The sequence below is a fragment of the Fukomys damarensis genome, unplaced genomic scaffold (assembly GCF_012274545.1).
Source record: "Fukomys damarensis isolate Sample0158 unplaced genomic scaffold, DMR_v1.0_HiC HiC_scaffold_14, whole genome shotgun sequence".
NCBI lineage: Eukaryota > Metazoa > Chordata > Mammalia > Rodentia > Bathyergidae > Fukomys > Fukomys damarensis.
In genome coordinates this window covers 65,268,992-65,283,683 of record NW_022900926.1, presented here as the reverse complement: position 1 = coordinate 65,283,683, position 14,692 = coordinate 65,268,992, and the positions used below count along the sequence as shown (strand labels likewise).

General features: G+C 39.0%; 1 protein-coding gene and 1 pseudogene across 5 annotated transcripts in view; one reads left to right on the top strand and one right to left on the bottom strand.

The window, feature by feature from the left end:
- Wdr27 (WD repeat domain 27) overlaps positions 1-14,692 on the top strand; it is a 211,509-nt gene that overhangs the window by 114,738 nt on the left and 82,079 nt on the right. The gene's annotated exons all lie outside the window — the stretch shown is intronic.
- On the bottom strand, positions 5,325-6,332 carry LOC104865433 (annotated as a pseudogene).

The following is a 14,692-nucleotide window of genomic DNA, read 5'->3' as shown; positions in this document are numbered from 1 at the left end:
ACTTACTCCTTTGTTGATACCCCCTTTGCTCTAAATATAGTACTTTTTAAAACTATGCTCAACATTTTAAGTTGAAGATAGGTCAGCCAGAGATACAGTGGTGTGAGACAAACACAGCTGGAGGAAGAAGTAGGTGAGCTCTGGCTTGGGCCTGCCTGAAGGTCAAGTGCCAGCAGAGACCTGGCTGCTGAGATTGTGCCAGACTCTGGCCTCCCTCGTAACCCACAGGCTTTGTGTCACCTGTGGTAACAACTCCACTTCTCTGCCTTTGAATCCAGTGATTCTGCTTCTGGCCCGTCTCTGGGACCTCAGGTAAGCTATATAGAGTTCAGAGCCCAGCCTTTTGGCTTGGCTTGCTCTTGGCAGCCCAGGTGGGTGAGGCTTCCTGGAAGGCTAGATGCAGTCACTCTCCTCTAGCTGCCGGGGCATCCCAAGTCTCACTGTCTGTGCTGTCCTTCAACTGCTGCTAGTTGCTCATCTGACACTACTATCTCCAGCCAAGGCCAAACACCCGCTCTCTTCTCCTTTAGGCCCCAGTTCTACTCACTGTTGGGCATTTCTGCCCAGAAACTCCATGTCCTGACCCAGATGCAGTGGCTTAGTCCAGGCCTTGCATCCTGCACACCATCCACCTAGGGCCCAAGTCTGGAGTGTTCCTGGTTGCTCAGTCTATCACCACCAGGTGTCAGGCACTGGAACGCTTAGGGTGTCAGGCATGGGCATGGCCTTATTTCTTCTTTGCAGCAGAGTACAAAATGGTTTGAGTTCACTTTGAACATTTCCTTATAGTAGGTGCTTACTGTGTAACAGAAACTCGTCATGAGTGTGTTACTTATTTAATGATAATATCTTAAGAAGTCCTCACAGTACAGAAGGGAGCAAAGACCCACCTCAGTTATCATGAGGACATGGGATGAGGAAAATTGTCCTCTTCTTAGGCTTACTGACCAGAACTGGATTCGAAATCAATGTTTTTAAAATGTTTGTTTCTATCCCATGAAAGGAAATTTAAATGCTATTTTTATTAGTGTGACATTAATATTACTTTGTTTTTTAGATATTAAATGGCTTTAAATGTTTTTATATAAACTGTTCCAGTCCAGTCTTTTCCTTACTTCCTTTCCTGCCAGATCGTAAAAGTTAATTTCATTCGCAAGAAAATTACACTGCTTTCCTTTTGGAAAACATTCTGCAGATTCTTGCAAAGTCAGCAGCCAAACCATAAATTCGATGTCACACAGACCACAGGAATAGGTAGTCTGCCATCATCACGTTACCTATTCTAATCCTCAGGCAGCCTCTGTAATAGCTGAAAATTGCACTACATGAGGCATTGATCTTTCAGTGTGATGTGGACTGAATAGTCCGAATGAGAAATGAAGACAACAAAACATAATCAGAGGATTGGCTTTGAGCTTTGTGGTTGCCACAGAATTTCTTCAACAGAAAGGCCAGGAGCTGAGCTATGAAACCAGTATGATGCTATTATTTGTACTGTAAACCATCCAGACCTGTCAGGCAGTAACCCCCAAGTGGAGTGTACTGTGTTCTGTAGCACAGTACAAAAGATTTTCAGTGTAAGTCATTAATGGAGGAATCTGTCCCAGGATTCAGATGTAACCTACCTCTTGTGCACAGTAATCCAAGTGAAAAGTCTCATACTGTGGATTAATGGCTCATGCACTGTGGACAAGCTGAGTGGATTGGAAAATCATGGTATGTGAAATCACTTGTATAACAACTTCTTTTAGTTTGATACTGTCTAAAGAATATGGTAATTTTTGTCTAAGGTTTTTTATTGCATTGTAGAGGATAACTGTACATCTAGAAAATGAGTTGATGTAGTCCATTTACTTTCCAGACAGGAAATCATTAGAAGCCAAGTGAGTTTTACATTTAGGCTGAACTATAACCTAGGACAGCTTTTTACATTGTGACGTACAAAATGCAGCTGATCTCTTTTTTTTCCAGTCACATGTCACATCTGTTGGCCTGGGCAGAGGCTGGTGGTGCGTCTGTCACTTGATGCTAGACTCAGAGAGCCCTGCATGAGAATAGCATGCACTCTGTGACTTAGAAAGTTTGAGATCTGGAATGTTAAATTGTTCATATTTTCGAAGGACATATACTGGCTCAACATTTTTATTTGATGGTACTGTACCTCATATTATCTTAGTGTTTTAAAACAGTGTGGTTTTGTCAGTAAGCATATACATAAAAATGTTAGAGTCAATGGTAGGATCTTGATCACAGTACGTTATACTTTACTGACAAAGCACCATGAAGCTGTAGCTGTCCTCACATTTTCATCATTAGAAGAATGGCAGAGGAATGGCCAGTCAGCAGTACATTTTTATAGCTCTCAAATTTTGGCAATTATGAATAAAGCTACTGTAAGCATCTATGTGCAGGGTTTTGTGTGAACTAAGTTTTCAAATCTGAGAGGTAAATACTAAGCAGTGCCATTTCTGGATTATATGTTAACAGTGCTGTGAATAACTGCCAAACTGTTCCCCAGCAGCAGTACCATTTTACATTTTCCCTGGAAATGAATGAGAATTGCTGGTCTTCAAATCCTGATCAACATTTGGTGGTGTGAGTGTTCTGGATTTTGGCCTTTCTAATAGGGAATAGTGGTATTTCGGTGTGGTTTTGCTTTTGCACTTTCCTAGTATCATATGCTGTGAAGCATTTTTCATATGCTTATTTGCAACCTGTGTACCTTCTGTTAAGGTCTTTGGTCCATTTTCTAAATGAGTTATTTGTTTCCTTATGGTAAATTTTAAGAGTTCTTTGTACATTTTAAATAAAAGTAATTTGTCAGATACATTTCCCACTAATATGTTCTTCCATCATATAGTTTGTCTTTTCTTTCTCTTAACAGTATCTTTCATAGAGAAAAATATTTAAATTTATTGAAATCCAGCCTATCCCTTCTTTGTTTCATGGATCATTTTCTATACTGTTGTTTCTAAAATGTCATCAGCAAACACAATACCATGTTTTCTAACATTTTCTTCTAAGAGTTTTATTACTTGATGAAATTTATTTCTTTTATTAGTACATATTTGTCATAGATATTGATCGCATTTACAATAGGTAATTTGTACCTGTACATGATATATCTTAAATCTTTTTTCCCCATTCCCCTCCCCTCCCTTCAGCTCTTCTTCCTCTCCATTTAAACACGCTTTTTCATATTTCCTTCCATTCTCTTTTCCTTTTTCTTTCCTTCCATTTTTCCTCCCCTTCCCCATTCCTCTTCCCATCTGAACATGGTCTTCCCATTTCCCCATATTTATCCTCTATTATGCTTCTTGTCTACCCTTTGGGGGTATTTAAACTTGAATGTCTGATTTATTTCACTTAAGATTATGGTCTCGAGAAACATCCATTTTCCTAAAAATGATTCAAGTGTATCTTTCTTTATGACAGATTAGTACTCCACTACATATAAATACCACATTTTTTACCCATTTATATTTTGATGGGCATTTATATTATATTTTGATGGGCATATGGGCAGTTTCTAAGATTTAGCTATTATAAATTGAGCTAATACACAAGTAGATATGTGTGTATCACTGTGGTATGTTGCTGTTAACTCTTTTGGGAAGATACCTTGAAATCCACTTTGTCTGCAAATAGAATAGCTACCCCTACTTTTTTCTGGGTCCCTCTCACATGGAGTATTGTTTTTTGTTCTTTGCCTTTCAGTCCGTGACTTTCTCTTTGAGTTAAATGTTTCTTGTATGCCACATTTTGTTAGATCTTGTTTCTTGATCTATTCTGCCAGTCTCTTTCTTCTGATGGGAGAGTTGAGACCATTCATATTGATGGGTATAACTGATACGTATTGACTTATTCTTGTCATATTGTTTTCTGATTATTGGTTCCCTTTCTTTCCCTTCTGTTCAATTGCACGCCTTGCTTGGTGGATTCATTCTACTGGGACTCCTGGAATTGTTGACTTTTTCTAGAATATTCTTCAAATCTTTTTGGAGTGCTGGTTTTGTGGTCATGAATTTCTTCATGTGTTCTTTATCATGGATGCATCTTATTTCTCCTGCAGTTTGAAAGATATTTTTGCAGGGTACAGCAATTTGAGTTGGAGGTTGTTTTCCTTTATGGTTTGAAATACTGCACTGCAAGCTCTTCTTGACTTAAGGGTTTGAGTTGAGAAGTGTGCTGTGACTCTGTTGCAATTTTCTTTTCTTGAGGTTTAGCATCAGTCTTTAATGCTGTCATGCTGCATGAGAAACCAAACACTTTGGTCTGTGTTGCCAGTGGCAATGTACAATGAATCTAAAGATCTGAGCCCCAGACTAGCCTCCAGAGAACAGACATTTTTGTTCTGACCTCTCCCTAATCCCAAGGTTTCTTCTGTAACCTATTATAGCCCCATATAAAGAGGAGCAGCTACCACGGACTATTTTCATTTGAGTGCACACCAAACCAGCTGTACATGGAATTATAAAAACATATTTACACATGTTCCACAGTGCTCCTGTACTCAGAAGCAAAGACCCTTTTATCTAAGGCTATGCAAAATTCAAAAAGATCAGATCCCTTTGAGAGTTGAGAGTCCATTAAACGAAAAATTACCCGGGCCACTGGTAAGCCCCCGGCACACTAGAGGATTTCTTTCCAGAGCAGGCACAGATTGTAAACCAGAGTCAGTGCAGTCGGCTTCACAGGAGCTGCAGGTAAGGACCCCAGCTCTGGCCAGGCTTCCTGGGAACCTGGGGAAGAGAGGGCTTCGAGAATTGTTCCCTGGAGGCCACTGCCTTTGGTCCTGCTGGGAGGGGGTATTTCTTGTGGTGCCATCCAGGCAGTTTTGCAGTTGGTTCAGGTTCTCCATTTGAGATGACTAAACAGAAGACAGGATTCTTCAGGGGAAGAATAAGGTGGGGGAGACAAATACAGGATAAAACAGGAACTAATCACTCAACAGCACTTGGAGTACACAGGGTCTGACACTCACCTTACAGCTGGAAGCAAAGGGACTATAGGGGGTTTGAGTCCAGCTGTGGGGCCACCTCTCACCAGGCTTGGCAGGGGCTAGAGGAGCAGAAGATGGGCCCACATCAGGAGGGCTGAGGGACCCAGTATGGCAGACTGGATGCCTTCCCCTACTGGTCCCATCACTTGCCACCCTGTCAGTGGAAAACCACTTAAGAACAACTTTTAAATATTGCAGTATATTCTCTGGAAACACTGAGCAGCACAACAGCCCTCCCTGGACTCTCCCACCCTTATGCATCCACAGCTGGGGGAGGCATGGTCTGGAGACCCTTGAGCTCTAGAAAGGTCCCTGTCAGTCCTCAGGAGCACAGCAGGCTATAATGGAAGACCTGTTCAAGTATAGTTCTGGTCGTCTGTGGAATCCTTTCTGGGAAAGTCACTTCAAACTCGATGACAAGGTCTCCTTGTTTTTTGGGTGTCTTTGGGAGGGGGAGGCCTTCTGCCTCATGCCAGGCCTGATGGCATCTTGAACACAATGGGTATAGTGCTGCCATTCAGAGTGGGGACGTTCACTATACAGCCACATAGAGCCACCCAAAGGCCTATCCTGGCAGGATAAATGATTTCTGAGCCATCTGTTTTGAAGATATTGTATGGCTTATCCTTTAAAACAAAGATTATGTCAGCAGGAATGTTGGAGGTCTGGTCTCCTTCCTTGGGGAAAGTAATTTTGGTCCTTTCTTTCCAACACTTCTTCACTATGATGGTCAGGATTTTGTCTTTGTTTCAAATGCTTTTTCCATCAGGATTGAACTTCTCATGGGAGATTTTCATCTTCTTGGTACAGCTGCTAAAGATCTCTTCAAGGGAGACCCTAAGGTTGTGGATGACAGGGGCACCTTGCTTCTTACAAGTGGGTTCCTGGGCAGGGTGGGAGAAACTAAAGTTCATGTTGGTGAAGCTGCATATGATAATGGGGAAGCCAGAGAACAGGTCATCAATATTCACATCTTCTTCCCCATTCCTCTGCCCAAAGAAGGTGTCAAAGGGATTTCTCCCACTTAAAAACTGCAAACATATCATGTGGGGAATGTGTAGCTGAAAGAAGTCCTCTTTGTATCAGTGCTGCCACTGCCACTGGGATCACTGCCCTTTAGAAGCTCCTTGCAACAGTGGTCAAGGATCTTGTGCTTGTGCTGGTTGCTCAGCATGTTGGAGGCCTCAGCAATCTCTTTGAGCTTCTCCTCTGCCCCCAGCTCCTTGTTCTTGGGGTGGTAGTGCAGCACCTGGCAGCAGTACCTGTGTTTGATTTCTTCATCTGCCATGCCATGGACCAGGCCCAGAGTCTGGTAGTAGTCCTTGCCCATCCCGTCACCTGTTGTCATGGTCCCCGGCTCCCTGATGTATTTTCCTTTATAGATGATTTGTTTCTTTATCTAACAATTTTTTTTCTTCAGTACCAGGGATCAAACTCAAGTTCTTGCACTTATGAGGCAGGTGGCAGAACCACTGAGCTAAATCCCTGGCCCTAACAACTTTTAATAGTCTGTTCTTGTGTTGAATTTCTAGAATCTTGATTATATGTGTAGGTGTACATTTTTTTTTCCTGATCATGACCATTTGGAGTTCTATATGCTTCACTTCTCTCTTAAATTCTTTCTCCATGTTTGGAAAACTTTTCTGCTATTTCTGCTATTACTTCTGTGAACAGGTTTTTTATGTCCTTTGTGTTATCTTCTGATCCATTAATTCCAGTTAATCTTAATTTTAATTAGTTTTATTTGCATCATCTAGCAGCTGTTGGATTGATTTTTCAAGTGTCCTTTCTATTTTTAAATGGTCTTTCATTTGACGATCACTAACCACAAGCCTATCTGCTAGATCTGATGTTATATCTTCACATTGGTTGACTCTGCTGCATATACTTTCAGTCAAATTTTTAATCTCCTGGATTTCTGTTTGAGTCTATTTTGTGTAATCTAGTTCTTTTCTATGTTGGGCATTTACTGTTTCCATGTCTTTCTGAAGCTCTTCTGATTTTTTAAAAAAACCTGTATCTATTCTAGATTCACTGATAATTTCTTTCATTGTGGTAATTATCTCTGTTCTGTTTTTGTCAAGAACCTTATTGATCTGTTTTGCTTCTTCTGCTTCCAGCATTTCATAAGATTCAGCTGGCAGGTATTTTCTTTCTTCTACCTCAAAGCCCCCTTGATTTGCCTCGGGCAAATTGAGGGTTACAGGTTACATCTTGCTTCCATGTTTTCCCATGTTCTATTTTTTGTGTGTGAATTCCTTCGATGAATTGAGGCTGATAAATTGTTTATACATGGACCCTTGACTTACAAGTTCAGTCAATTCTCAAGGGCTGATTATAACTCCAGTTTATGGTAAGTCAACACACTTGAGATCTGGATGTTTATCTGGGTACATACTATAGATAGTAAGAGGCTGGTCATAAGTTGAGGATCCACTGTAGTAGGTAGCTTTACTACCCGTATAAAGACCTCTTTAAGAATTGACAACTTTTCAGAGATGTCTTGTAAGTGTTGTTCTAGGAGTTTCATAGTTTTGCATTTTATGTTGAAGTCTGTGATCTATTTTGAGTTGTGTGTGTGTGTGTGTGTGTGTGTGTGTGTGTGTAAAGTTAAGAGATTCCTTTTTTGGGGGGTTTTGTGTCTGTCCACCACCACCTGTTAAAGTTGCATCTTTGTTTTTCTGTCAAAGATCAGTTGATTCTATTTATGTGAGCCTGTTTCTAGATTGTCTGTCATTGACCTATTATCTCCTCTTTGCCAACACTAGACTATGTTGACAACTATTCCCTTATGAAGAATTATACTTCCTATAATTCTGAGTCTAGCTAATTCTGTCTCTGAATCTTTGGTTTTTTGCCTTTAGTACACTTTGTAATTTTCTGTTGAACTTCCAACATGACGTCCCGGTCACAGCTGCTCCTGTGACCTCCATGTCAGGTTGTGAGTATTCACAGCCCATGACCTGGGCTCTGTCTCTGAGTAAGCCTGGGCTCTGGACTGTGAACTACACATGTGCCTTTTAGTCCCTGCTCACAGGAGGGACAGGATGGCCACATAGGTAGGCTATCATCAGATATTTCTCTTCCAAGTCAGTCAGGCTGTGAAATCCAGCAGGTTGGGCCCTGCTGAACTAGTTCCTCCTGAGCATATCCTTGTCAAGGAGAACAGAAAATCTGGAGAGTTTTGTAATATCTCCTTTCCCCTCTTCTATCTAGAAAAGTCAGGGTATTTTTCTCCAGAATTTATTTATTTTTATTTATTTTTTACTTTTATTAAAGTAAAGTATATGTTTGGAGTACATAATGATTTGCTGTACAGGATTGGTACATGTTCATAACACATTTAATTCCCCTCTTTTTACCCCATCCCTCCACCAGCTTATATTTTTCCAGCATCAGATGCATTTATTTCTTATAAAACCTTATAAAATTAATTATCATATATGGAGATGAAAAATTAGTCTTATAGGCCAAAGAACATATAAAATGTGTAAGACAGTTATAAGTCAGTGTACAATTTTAGATACATTGTCTGCATGATACCTTTTTTCTTTCAATATTTTCCTATCATCTGTCTTTTATTTCATACTTTATACATATATTGAGTTTTCCACAGAGAAAACATGCAATATTTCAGCTTGTATGTTTGAATTACTTTCTTTTTTTTTCTCCTCATTGAGTTTATTGGTACTTTTTAGGTATACAGTACAGTTACATTCATCATTGGGATCTTGTACCTTTACGTGACAGGTCTTGGTTCTCATTTTTTTCCCCTTATCCCTCACTCCCTTCATCCCCTCCTCCCTGCCCTATTTACAGATACTTTATTTCCATTTTTTCATTTTCTCACATTTTTTTCTCTTCCCTTATTTCCTAACCCCTACCCTTCCCACTTTCCCTACACCTTTGGCCCTTTTCTTCCTATTTCACTTTGTCAAGTATACCATTAGGATCTTATATGTACAATTATAGTTTTTCATGCCAGAGAAACTATTCAGTATTTACACATGTGTGACTTATTTATTTCACTTAGGAGCGTATCCTCAATATGTATCCATTTTCCTATAAATGAATGTAGTTTCTCATTCTTTATGGCTGAATAGTATTCCGTTTTATAGAAAAACCACATCTTCTTTATCCAGTCTCCAACTGATGTGCAAATGGGCTGTTTCCAAGTTTTAGCTATTACAAACTGTGCCTCTATAAACATAGGTGTGCATATATCACTGTAATATGATACTTTTAATTCTTTTGGAAAGATACCTAGCAGAGGGATAGCTGGGTCAAATGGCACTTCTAATCCCAGCTCTTTGAGGTATCTCATCTCCATATTGATTTCCATAGTGGTTGCACGAGTCTGCACTCCCACCAACAATGGAGAAGGGTTCCTTTCTCCCCACAACCCCGCCAACATTAGTTATTGGTTGATTTTATTATAGCAGCCATTCTTTGTGGGGTGAGATGGAATATCAGTATTGTTTTCATCTGCATCTCTCAAATGACCAGTGATGTGGAACATTTTTTCATATATTTACTTGCTGCTTTTACTTCTTTGTCTGAGAAATGTCTGTTCATTTGAGATGCCCATTTTTTGAATTGGGTCTTTATATTTGTGGGGGCTGATTATTTTGAGTTCTTTATATATTCTAGATAATAGTCCTTTGTCTGAGGAGCAGCTAGTAATATTTTTTTCCCACATTGTAGGTTGTCTCTTAGTTCTGTTTTTCTTTCTTTCTTTCTTTTTTTTTTTTTTTTTTTTTTTTTTTTTTTTTTTTTTTTTTTTTTTTTTTTTTTTTTTTGGTACCAGGGATCGAACTCAGGTCCTTGCACTTGCGAGGCAGGCCACCGAACCACTGAGCTAAATCCCCGGCCCTCTCTTAGTTCTGTTGATGGTTTCTTTTGCAGTGCAGAAGCTTTTTAATAAGATGAGATCCCAGTTGTTGATTCTTTCTGCTAGTGCCCATGCTACTGAGGATTTATTCATAAAATCTTTTCCTATGCCAATGTCTTCAAGAGTTCTGCCTAACTTATCTTCCAGCAAGTTTTAGTGTTTATGTTTTAATATTTAGATCTTTAATCCACTTGGATTTTAGTTTAGTGCATGGTGAAAGATAAGGGTCTAGTTTTAATCTTTGGCAGGTTGAAATCCAGTTATTCCAACACCATTTATTAAAGAGGCTATCTTTCCTCCAGTGGAGATGGTCAGTTCCTTTGTCAAAGATGATGTAGCTGAATGCATTTGGAGTTGTTTTTGTGTCAATGTGTTCCACTAATCCTCAGGCCTGTTTCTTTGCCAGTACCATGCTGTTTTTATCACAGTGGCTTTGTACTATAGTTTCAACTTGGGAATTGTTATACCTGCTGCCATGTCTCTGTTGCCTAGGATGGCTTTTGCTATTCTAGGTCTCTTATGGTTCCAAATGAATTTTTGGATTCTTTTTTCTAGTTCTGTGAAATAAAGTGTTGGAATTTCAATTGGCATTGCATTGAATCTGTATAGCAGTTTTGGTAGTATGGCCATTTTCACTATGTTGATTCTTCCTACCCAGGAGCAGGGGATATCTTTCCATTTTCTTATATCCTTTTCAATGTCTTTTTTCAGAATGATGTAGTTTTCAGTGTAGAGGTCTTTTGCTTCTTTCATTAGATTGATTCCTAGATGCTTCATTTTTTTGGATGCTATTGTGAAAGGAATTATTTCCCTAATTTCTCTCTCAGTGAGTCTTTTATTTGTGTACAAGAAGACTATTGTTTTTTGAGTGTTGACCTTGCATCCAGCTACTCTGGTGAAAGTGTCAATTAAGTCTAGAAGTCTTTTGGTAGAGTTTTTTGGGTCTTCAATGTAGAGTATCATATCGTCAGCAAATAATGACAGTTTAACTTCTTCCTTTCCTATCTTTATTGCTTTAATTTTTTTCTCTTGTCTAATTCCTGTGGCTATTGTTTCCAGAACTATATCGAACAGGAGTGGTGATAGTGGGCATCCTTGTCTTGTTCCTGATTTTGACATGAAAGTTTTCAGTTTTGGGCCATTTAATATGATGTTGGCTGTTGGTTTTTCATAGATAGCCTTTATTAAGTTGAGATATAGACCATCTATTCAAATTTTTTGCAGGGTTTTTATCATGAATGGGTGTTGAATTTTGTCAGATGCTTTTTTCTGCATCTATTGCGGGAATCATATGGTTTTTGTCCTTGACTGTTAGTATAGTGTATTACATTTATTGACTTATGTATGTTGAACCATCCTTGCATCCCTGGAATAAATCCAAATTGGTCAGGATATATGATCTTCTTGATGATCCTCTGTATTCTGTTTGCTAGTATCTTATTAAGGATTTTTACATCTATATTCATTAAGGAGATTGCCCTGTGGTTCTCTTTTTTAGTTGTGTCTCTCCCTGGTTTGGGAATCAAATTGATACTTGCTTCCAGGAATGAATTTGGAAATAGAGCTTCCCTTTCAATTTCACTGAAAAGTTTGAAGAGTAAAGGTAGTAGTTCATGTAAAATTAAGGAGTGAATCCATCAGGACCTGGGCTTTTCTTTGTTGGTAAACTTTAATTACATTTTCAACTTCACTGATTGTATTTGGGGTGTTTAGAATTTTTTTTTATCTTCTTCATTCAACTTTGGTAATTTATAAATGTCTAGAAATCTGTTCATTTCTTCTGTGTTTTCCATTTTATTAGAGTACAGGTTCTTAAACTAGGTATTAATGATCCTCTGGCTTTCTGTTGGATCTTTTCTGACTTCACTTTTTTCATTCCTAATTGCATGGATCTGAGCCTTTACTTTTTGGACAAGGTTGGCTAAGCGTTTGTAGATTTTATTTATTCTTTGAAAAAACCAACTGTTCGATTCATTTATTTTTTGTATTGTTTTCTTAGATTCCATTGCATTGATTTATGCTCTCATCTTTATAATTTCCTCTCTTGTATGAGCTTTGGGCTTTTCTTGCTCTTCTTTTTCTAGGAGTCTAAGATTCATCATTAGGTTGTTTATTTGAACTCGCTGTTTTCCTAGTGTGGGCATTCACTGCTATGAATTTTCCATGTAGAACTGTTTTCATTGTGTCCCATAGATTCCTGTATATTGTATTGGTATTATCATTTATTTGTAAAAACTGTCTAATTTCTTGTTTAATTTCCTCTTTGACCCATTGATTGTTCAGGAGAGTGTTGTTCAATTTCCATGTGTTTGTGAAGTTCCTACGGTGTCTTATGCTATTGTTCTCCAGCTTGATTGCTCTATGATCAGATAGTATACAGGGGATAACTTTAATTCTTTTCTATTTATTCAGGACTGTTCTATGAGCTAGTATGTGATCTGTCTTGGAGAATGACCCATGTGCAGCCGAAGAGAATATATATTCTGATTTTGTGGGGTGGAACACTCTATAGACATCTATTAAGTCCATATGTTCAAAAGCTTGATTCAGTTCTAATATTTTTTGTTGATTTTTTGCCTAGATGATCTGTCTATTTGTGACAGTGGGGTATTTAGATTCCCCACTACAATTGTATTAGTGCTTATTTGGTTCTTTGTGTTACTTAATATTTGTTTTATATAGTTGGGGGCATTAATATTTGGTGCATATGTGTTTATGATTGTCATCGCTTCCTCTTGAATTGTTACCTTTACAAGGATGTAGTGGCTTTCTTTGTCTCTCTTAATCAGTAATCAAGTAAAGCCAGAGGACACAGGATGACCATAAAAACTTTAGGAAACTGTTGAAGTCAAAAGGGAAAGACAGAGTGTAAGAATAAGGACAAGAATTTAACAACTTAACAGTAATAGGGGCTCACTTTCCTTTGTAACTATGGATCCTTGAGTGAAGGAAAATGAGCAAAGAAAAGAACATAAAGAAAGAAGAAAAAATGATAAAAGAAGAAATCTGAGTTAGGGCAGGTACAGGAACAGAAAGGGAGATGAGGAATAATATGGGGGAACAAGAGACTGAGTTGGAAAAAGAGGACAGAAAAAGGAAAGAATTTGCAGAGTGGAGTGAGGAAAAGAAAGAAGAAAAATAATTTGAAGGGCCTCTTTCAGACTATATCTCTGCTGTCAAAATATACAATGTGCACAGCCATGTGCAGAACTAAGTCCTTTGATCTCAACTAACTGATGGCTGATCTCAGAGATTCAGGCTGATTTCAGGCTGCCAGTCCCAAATTGAGCTCTCTGACCTCCTGCAGTGTTGAACTCTGCAATGTTCTACTACAGGTTTCCTCTGCCTTTTCTTTGAAGATATTCAATGTCTGGAGGTCAGAAAAATGCCATTTATGACCACCTGTGCGTCTGCCGAGTGGAATCAAGGACTGGCACAATCAGGAGGCCTGAGAGCGGGGGTGGGGTGAGGGTAGGTTGCAGAGTCTCTTGCGTGGCAAGCTAGTTCTTACCAGTTGGCCCCAGACAGGCCGGAGCAAGAACAGGATCTCTGAGTGGCTGTCCTGGATATGGGCCTCCACTTTCTGCTGGGTGCTGGTCAAGGCACAAGTGGGCGAGGGTGTGGCTAACCATTCCTCACTGGTTGGCCCCAGGCAGGACCAAGTGAGAATGGGATCTCTGAATGGCTGTCCTGGACCTCCACCTTCCACATTCTGCAGGATGCTCTGAATTTTTTTTGTTTTGTTTTGTTTTTGTTTTTGTTTTTTTATTTTTTTTTTTTTTTTTTTTTTTTTTTTTTGAGACGAGGTCTCACTATGTAGTTGAGACTGATCTGGAACTCACTATGTATCACAGGCTGGTCTTGAACTCACAGTGATCCTCCTGCCTCAGCCTACCAAGTGCTGGGATTACAGGTGTGGTGTGGACCACCACACCTGGCTGAATTACTTTTCTTAATATTATAGTTTTAAAGTGCATCCATTTTCCTGTGACTCAAGTTTATCTTTCTTTATTGCAAATTAGTTCTCCATTGTGTATAAATACCATATTTTCTTTATCCACTCATCAACTGATAGATACATAGTTATTATGAACTGCACTGCTATAAACATAGTTATGCATATATCACTGTGCTATCATGTTGATTGTTTTGGAAAGATACCTAGAAGGGGAATATCTGAGGAATTTCTACTTTTTCCTTTTGAGGATTCTCAGTACTGATTTCCATACTGGTTTTATCATTTTATAGTCCCACCAACAATGCAGAGGTTTTCCTTTATTCCTGCAGCCTCAGCAATGTTTGTTATTGATTGATTGCTTGATGTTAGCTACTTCTTCTTGAGTGAGATAGAATCTCAGCATTGTTTTGTTTTGGTACCAAGGATCGAACTTGGGGCCTTGGGCTTTCAAGGCAGTGGGCAGCACCACTGAGCGAAATCCCCGGCCCTCTCAGCATTGTTTTAATTTGCATTTCTTGAGTGGCCCATGATACCGAACTTTTTATTTTTTATTTTTATTTTTATTTTTATTATTGAGTTTATTGGTACATTTAGGGATACAGTACAGTTACATTCATTGTTGGGATCATGTACCTTTACATGGCAAGTCTTGATTCTCATTTTTTTCCCCTTACCTCTGCCCTCCCTTCACCCCCTCCTCCCCTCCCCATCTACAAACACTTTATTTTCATCTTTTCATTCTCTCACATTTTTTTCTTTTCCCTTTTTGTTCTTCCCCTACGTATCACACCTTCCCTACACCTTTAGCTCCTTTCCTCCCATTTCTAAATGTCAGTAATCT